The following is an 8,529-nucleotide window of genomic DNA, read 5'->3' as shown; positions in this document are numbered from 1 at the left end:
TGACTCCATCCACTGAAGTGTAGATGGCATGCTCACATTGTCTCGATCAATAACACACTAGACCTGGTGTGGAACGTCATATCCCGAGAAACTGTCTTAGCAATTAGAGTTATGGTCACTGGAAATTGAAAGTGTGTGTGTGTGTGTGTGTGTGTGTGTGTGTGTGTGTGTGGTATATGGTGTTTGTGATGTGAGTGTGGTTGTATGTTGTGTGTAGTTTGTGGGTGCATGTGTGGTGTGTATGGTGTGTGCAGTGTGTGTGTGTGTGTGGTGTGCATGGTGTGTGCAGTGTGTGTGTGTGTGTGTGTGTGTGGTGTGTGTGTACAGTATGTGTGTATGGTGTGTGGAATGTTGTGTGGTGTGTCTAGTTGTATGTGTGGTGGTGTGCAGTGTGTGTGTGTGTGTGTGTGGCCTGTGTGTGTGTGTGTGTGTGGTTCATATACACAGGATCAATATCCTGTGCGGAGGAGTGTGGTGGGTGAGGAAGAGCACAGTTTCCAGCATTGCTCTTACCCTGGGGTAAACCCCGGGAGAAGCGCAGGATGCAGCTCTGGGAAGAGGGCAGACACAGGAGCACCTTTCCTGGTTGTTAGAGAAGAGCCAGCATCTGCAGGTGGAGCATGGCAGTGGGGGCAGAAGGCCTGGTTGCCTGGATCCATCTAGTGCATGGACATCTGAGGCACCAGTTTCACTTTAAAAATGCTAGTGTCACTGGGTACAGTTGCACACGCCTGCAATCTCATAGCTTGGGAGGTGGAGGCAGGAGGATCAAGGGTTCATAGCCAACCTCAGCCAGGCCCTAAGCAACCCAGCGGGACCCTGTCTCAAAATAAAATAAGAAAAGGGCTGGAGTGTGGCTCAGTGGTTAGGTGCCCCTGGGTTCAATCTCTGGTACCTAAATAAATAAATAGATGCTGGTGTCGACAATGTGCCAAAATCTATACCCCATTCCAGTCTTTGAGAACCAACACCTGACACCTGGGATTAGGTGGCTCACGAGGACAGAGACGTCGTGCCTGCAGGCAGGGTCCAGGTGCTGGCACCCGGCCAGGCCTCCTTGCAGGTCATCCCATGGTGGAAGGCGAGGCTGTGTGTGGGAACAGGGGTGGGTACTGGCCCTTTGGTCAGGAGGTATGGCCCTCAAAGCCTCATTACCTCTCGAAGGTCCCGCCTCTTGATACTGTTAGACAGGAACTGAATTTCAGCGCTGGCTATGGAGGGAGCAAGTGTCCCAGTCATATCAGGGTCAGTGTGCAGACTCTAAGGGCTCTGGGTCCCACAGTCCCCACTGCTTCAGCCTGACCGGGAGGTGCAGAAGGTGGGAGTAGGACCAGAATGCACCACGGTGAACTTGATGTGGTTAATTTTTTATTTTAAAATTTTAATCCTCAGCACCACATAAAATAAAAAATAAAGATGTCGTGTCCAACAAAACCTGAAAAATAAATATTAAAAAATTCTCTCTCTCTCTCTCTCCTCTCTCTCTCTCTCACTCTTTAAAAAAAATTTAGACTGGTTTCAAGTTTACAGAAAGTTTACAAAGATGTAGAGTGTTCCAGAGACCCTCAGTCCCGTTCCCTGTTGACATATTACACTTCTGTACTCCTACCTTGTCGTTAATTAAGTCCGCACTTGGTTCACGGGTCCTTAGTTCTTGTGCTAAGGACCCGTGAACAAAGGAGCCCACGTGCATTCGGCCACCATGCTCCTCGGCTCCCTGGGCTGTGGAGATCCTTGGACCTCCTTGCTCTTGAAGACTGTGATGGCTCAGGGGTTTGGAGCAGGGATTTTGCAGTGTCTCTCAGCTGAGATTTTTCTGAGGCTTTTCTCATGTGGGACTGGGGTTGTGGGTTTGGGGAGGAAGACCACAGAGGTAGAGTGACAGTACTTCACATGGAGGTAAGGGTTGACCCTGTCAGCTTGACTGACCATTGCTGCTGCTGACCTTGATTGATCACCTGGCCAAGGTAGTGCTTGCCAGGTTCTCCAACCTGTGCTCCTTCATGGGCTGCATATCTAATGGAGGAGATAGAGGTGCCAGTTCTGCAGCCTTCTAGGGCTCTGGACTCACAGGGTGGCCAGATGCCCAGCATCACCAGGAGGGACCCTGTGTCCTCCTGTGCTGGGCTGAGGAACTGACAAAAAAAATCCAGGGGAAATAACCTTCTTGTAAGAATGTGTCTGGCACAGTGAGGAGCGTCCCTGAAGCCTCCTGTATCTCTGCTTTGGTCACTGCTGATGGACCAGCAGGACCCCTCGTCCTGCCTGGCTGGGCCCATGGATCTACCTCCACCCTTAGGAGCAGTGACTTCCAGTATAGCAAAGAGATGCCAAGTGGGGAACTGTTGGTAACATTCCCAGTGAAACTCAGAGTATTTTGGGATTCCGCTTGGGAAACATCTTCCATTCAGGTTTCTACTTGAAGAGTGTGTGTTTGCAAAGAAAATGTGCAAGGAACCATTTCCTTGTGACTGAGTACAAAGCAAGACTATTTTTATCAAACTATTTTCACACCACGCCCTTACAGCTAAGAGGGCCTAAATTTTGAAGGAGGCTCTTATGCTACAAACGTCTTCCTGCAGGAGCCTGGGGCAATGGGGACCCCTTCTTGCTAGCCCCAATAACTCGCCCAACATTTTGTGGACAGGAGACCCACTCACCTTTATGTCCACGCTCTTCCATCTGGAGCACTACGCCACCTTCAAGGGCCAACATCCGTCCGCCAGCAGGGAAGGTGGGCCGTGGCTCCTCAGGCCTCCCAGGTAATGTGGACATTCTGGCAGGTTTGTGAAAGATCAGTTGCTTCTTTGTTGCTATATTTCATGTTAATTGTATTTTTCCCCCAAAGTGTGTGGGGGAGGCAAGCAGACTTGAGGTGAGAGGGTTTGAAAAAATAACTCATATAAAGAAGGCCAACCTCCCAGCCTCCTGGAGGCGGGTGTGCACTGGTTACAGCTGTGAATGCTGGGAGCCCAGGCCCGTGGAAGACTGAGGATCCTAGAAACCACCGGACTTCACACCAACTCCTTTTTCCCCCATGGTGCTGGGGAGTGAACCCAGGGCTTTGTGCATGCGAGGTAAGCACACAAGCTCATTGTTGACATGGACTTCATTAGGACTGATTCCCATTGAGATGGCTTAACTTTACAGGCTTTGTAATGTAACAAAGTAGCATTGTCATCCTGCAGCCTGTCCCGTGTCACATTTGTTTCCCAGGGTTGTAACCTAAACGCTATTTGAAAACCTCCCCCTGCCCCCATAGTTCTGCGGCTGCGCAGTCATGTGCCTGGGTGCTCTGCTCCATCCGAGTCTCTTCCCGGAGCAGGCAATTGCTTGTGACAGCTGGAATTTTCCTCAGTCCCGTGGGAGAAAGGATCCAGTATTTTATTGTTATTAACCTCCTGTTATTAAGTTCTCAACACTGTTGTGCAGCTCATCTGAGATTTCTCACTTGTGAATATTAAGTGGTGTTCTTACTGAGGACATATTTCCCTCTTTATGTGCATTATGAAATCCCACATCCTGAGCAGCTGGGGGAGTGACAGTGGCAGTCGGGGTCCTCAGAGGAGACCAGAGTGTGATCCGTACCATCTGCAAGGGTGTGGGTGTCTCCAAGATCGGTTGGGCTAAGGGCTGCCTTGTCCCCCAGAGCCCCATGGATAGGGCAGCGGGGACTCCTTTGGGTGGTGCAAGTGGAGGGAGCAGAGGGAGACAGTGACGGCCACAGCAAGATCAGGTGTGTGTGTGAAGCTGAAGTGCAGTGACAGGACAGTCACTGTGTGGGCTTTTCCCCCGTGTGCTCTGTGGGCCTGGGATTCTGCTTCTGAGCCCCTCCTGCCAGCAAGGAGCATGGGCACTCAGGACGGCCATGCAGGAGGGAGCGTGCTTCCCGGCCCCTCCACCTGCCGCAGTGGAAAGCACTTCCTCACGTTCCGTCGGGACTGGGATGGGAGGACACTGCTAATCCTCATCCAAAGGGGACCTGGGAAGGACGTGGTAAAGGTCATTCCCATTAGCATATCTTTTTCTATTTTGGTAACAGAAGGCGTCTTACATTTTTCAGTTGCTAAGCTATAAATCTTGTAATCCCCACAAAACCCAAGTCTCCACTGCTCTCTTAAGTACAAGGCTGCAAGAGGTGTATAGGGCCTGGGTACCGGTGTGCATGCTACCAGGATGGGGCATCAGGGAGCTGGTGCAATTCAGAGTACATCTGCAACTGCTGGTCTGGGTCAGCAGCAGAACCCCTGCCTTAGGATGACCACCCAGCTGGGTCTGCCTGGGCTGTGGATCCTTCCTCTGATTAACCTAGGAAACCATGATTGCAAAGCCTTGGAGGGAACAATTGCTATAGGGTCCCAAACACATTGGGGTTGTAAGAAGAATTCATTGTAACCTCACTCTGATGTGGATGAATAATATGAGAGAGAGAGAGAGAGAGAGAGAGAGAGAGAGAGACAGACAGAGAGACAGAGAGACAGACAGAGAGATCCTATCATTTTCTGTTCTCTCTGAGAACACCAGCAACTTGATTATAAAAAATCAAGCAAAGAGAAACAGGTATCATTGTAAACATCAATTGATTGATTGGTCAATTTGTTTGTTCATTTGTTCTCCAAATGTTCGTCACATCTCTCCTATAGGTCAGGCTCTGTGCTTACACAAGGATAACGAGATTAGCACGACAGATGTGGTCCCTGCCATATCCGAGCTCTATCCACTGGGGGAAGCTAGACATTAATCAAGTAATTGTATAAATCACAGTTTAATTATAGTTGGAATAAGTGTGACAGAGGAAAGTACCATGAAGATGGAATGGGGAGCTGTAACGTCATTCTGACCACTAGGCACCCTGAGGAGCACGTTGGACAAGGCCCACAACACCTGAGAGCAGCTGAATGCAGGGTGCTGGGGACAGTTTTTACCTGGTCATCAGGCACAGTAGCTGAGGACAGGTGCTCTGAGGGTCTGTCTTAGGGTACTGTGGTTTTGCCTGGATGTGTCCCTGGGGTTGCATGACAATCTGCCTGCTTGCCAACATGGCCCTTGGGCATCTCCTGAGTAAGTGGGGCATGGAGTTGTGCTGAGCGAGTGGGCTCTTCTAGACCATCTCATCACCTAGATGCTGAACGTGTGTCCCTGGAGAGCACCACATACTCCGGAAATAACACTGAGTCCAAGATTCTCTCTAAAAATAAATACTAGCTGATTGCCACCTGCTTCAAAATCATAGTTATAGAGTTAGAGCAGTGAGAACATTTATTTCCATAGCAATTTCTTTCGGAAAATAATCTGAGAAGGTTCTCATCCTATGAAAAGCGGGGCTCTGTGAAAAGTGGGGCTGTACTTGAATTTGCCAGAGGAAGGAAGCCTGGGGGCTCCAAGCCAGGGGCTGGTGGCCGACAGGTAGAGAGCCCCTGGGGCGGGGAGGCCTCGGGGTCCTCACCTGATGAGGAGCAGAGCCTCTTGGGTTGGGAAGATGGCCCTTGGCTACCAGCCCTCCCCCAAAGTGATGGGGGAAGCATTTTAAAGCACATTCTAACCAACAGATGAGTTGAATTTTCACTTTAGAGAACAGTGCAGTAGTGGGGAGCGTTCAGAAGTTGGAAGGACTGAGGTCCTTGCCTGCACTTCTCTCCTCTCATGAGAGAGCTGAGAGAAAGTGCTGGGGAGTGGTCCAGATGTTTCCTTGCAGGCCCCGCCGGCGTCCCTTTCCACTGTGCACAAAGATTTTGTCACTTCCTTCTAAAAAGCCCCTCTCTTTTCTATTTTTAAGTGAAGTTTAAATCTGACTTTTCTGCAGGGAAAAGCACAGCAGATTGACACGCCTGGTGGCGGGTAGAGGACCTCTAAGGAAGTCCCTCCGAGCTGCTCTGTCCAGCCAGGCCCCAGCAGCGTGTCTCCCCTCCTGGAGGCCTGGGCTGGTCACTGCATGCTTGCTGGGGCACTAGGGGCACAGGTACATGCTGGGCCTTGGTGGCCACCTCGTTGGCTATGTGGAGAGAGACACTTGCAGAACCAGCAGATGAGTGCATGGCACACAGGCCTGGCATGCTCTGCTGGTCTGGCTGCCCACTTCTTCAGATGCCTCCTGCTCCGTCTCAGTGACACACCTGTGGGAGGTTGGAAAGGGAGTCTAGGGTCACATGCTTAAAAATGTGTGTTTTTTTGCCTTGACAATAGAAGGAGATCTTGAGTCTAACCCAAGTGTAAATAGAGCTTTGGGTGCAGGACAGTTAAGCAGTCAATGCCACCATCCCTGCCTCCTAGGGCCATGGCCAGCGTTCCTTGCCCATCCTTCTCTGCAGCCATTTCAGCACAGGGTGACAGGGAGCCAAATGCTGACACCAGGAGCCTCTGCCCACAGCTGGTCCGTGTGTTAGCCCTGGCAGCCATTATCCACCACCAAGTGCAGCCCACGCTTCCTGCCTGCTGTCTCCTATCAACCCTGGCCCTGCGGCACTCTAAAACAGGCTCTGGACATGGTGACCAGACCTGGGCACTGTCCTGCTGGAACCATTAGTGTCTGGGACTGCTCTGGTGGACTGCAGACACGGCCTCCCTCCCCAGCCCTCTGCCTGCTGGATGCCCCTGGCCTCTCACTTTCCTCCTCCTCTGTCTGCATCAGACTCCAGTCCCAGCAGTTCTTCCTGCTCGACTTCACTTGGGAAACTTCCTGTTCACTTTGCCCTCTGCTTGGAAGGCCTGGGGTTCAACCTGCCTGGCTCTGGCATGTCTGAAGGCACAGTGGGCTGCCTCTAGGATGCACTCACTCAGACAGAATTTGCTGCTTTTGGTAGCTGCACATCACCACTGAAGTCACGTTGCCTCAGGAGCAAGCGTTGGTCCCTCTCTGCCTCATTTGGTAGGTCGTAAACGCACATGAAGGAGTGTGGGGCTTGTTTGCTGGTGTGTTCCCAGCCCAGGGCTACTCTGGACACAAGAGCTGCCCAATTGTGGGCTGCGTGGTGGAAAGGCTCAAGAGCTGGAGGAGGTGCTGGCCAAGGCGGCCCTGCACACAAACGCCTGTGTCCAGCACCCTCCTGCCACGCTCTCCTTCACTGTCTCACCCCTGGGGAGTGGTCCTGCTCACTCAGGAGGCCACGGGGCGAGCTGGTGGCTGGCAGTTAGTGTGGCTTTGAGGACTTGGGGACACCCGTGGTGTGTGAGGTCTCTGACACGTGCTGTTCCCTCCCTCCTCTCCTGGTGACCATCAGGAGGAGAGTTTTCTTTTTAAAGTTTATGGCCTCAGTGGTTCGATCGCAGTTATAGTGCCCCTAACAGCTGTTACTCCTTGCAACAGTGGATCAGAAATGAAGCTGAGCTCAGGCTTAATGGAAATTGTCCCTTGAAAGGTTTGAATTCAGAGCATTTATTCTCCATTAATTTCAAGCAGACTCTAAATTGAGCAAAACAGTTCCTGTCTTTCCTTTTAGTTGCAGGTTTTAGCTGACAAATGGATGCCAGGGCTGCCCAGCTTGATTGCAGCCATTGAGACATGCCAATTTCAGGAAATGTGCTCATCTCTGCGACTCACGTCCTTCCAGTTGGAGTCTGGGCTCCGCTGAGCTTGGTCGGTGTGGGAGTGCGGCGTTCACGGCGAAGCCCTCCCTGCTGAGGCAGACGGTGCACCTCAGTGGCTGAGCAGCATCGGGAGAGACCCAGGGACGGCCAAGGAAGGGGTCAAGGGGCTCTGTGCCGAACGGAGGAGGCCATTTGGGCCAAAGAGCCCCACCCTGCACCCTGCTCCCACCCACAAAGGGCTCTCTCTCTTGCTGCACAGGGTAGTGTTGGGGCCATTGGCAGCAGCAAGACTTCTCCACAGCATGGTCTAGGTGGTCCATCTCCCCCAACTCCAGTCTCTTCCTCTTCCCTGCCCTGGGAGACTTCCGAGACTCACAGTGAGGAAGGTGGGGTTCAGCTTTCATGGCCTCCCCTCCCTCCCGGGGTCTTTGTCTCCCTTGTGTGACCAGGTGGGGAGGCCAGGTATGAAAAGGGACACAAGTCTCTCAGGCACCTGGCTGCTGTTAAGGACCCTTGGTGGTGTGGAACGCAGAGGGAAACCAGGACAAAGGCCACCTGGCCGGCATTTCAGAATAGACCGCAGCCATCGGGACCAGGACTTAGGCATAGGTCAGGTGGCTGACGGGGAACCACCCCCTGGGCTGGGCACATTTGAACTGTGAACGTGAACGTCTGAACTGGGCCAAGCCTGCAAACCCTGTGGCCGTGCCTCAGTGGGCTCTGCTGTCGGTCACGTCCCAGCCCCCGGAGCCCAGCGGGCGGCTCCTCCACACCCCATGCCTGTGCGGGGAGCTCCTGGAACCTCTTCTGGGCCTGCGTCTCCTTCCCTGTGAAAACCCTGTGCAATCCCAGCTTCCTGGAGCCAGCGCTCGGGCAGACCTGTCTAAACTGGTGTGTCCCCTGCTGCAGTTCCCGTGAGCCCGAATCTCTCTGCCTTTCAGCTCCTGAGTTTGAACTGGAGACGGCTGTGGCTGCTGGCACGTGCCCTCTCGCGGCAGACACCCA

Source organism: Ictidomys tridecemlineatus, chromosome 1 (genome assembly GCF_052094955.1).
Source record: "Ictidomys tridecemlineatus isolate mIctTri1 chromosome 1, mIctTri1.hap1, whole genome shotgun sequence".
NCBI lineage: Eukaryota > Metazoa > Chordata > Mammalia > Rodentia > Sciuridae > Ictidomys > Ictidomys tridecemlineatus.
The sequence above is the reverse complement of the archived record's forward strand: the minus strand, read 5'-3'. Positions refer to the sequence as shown.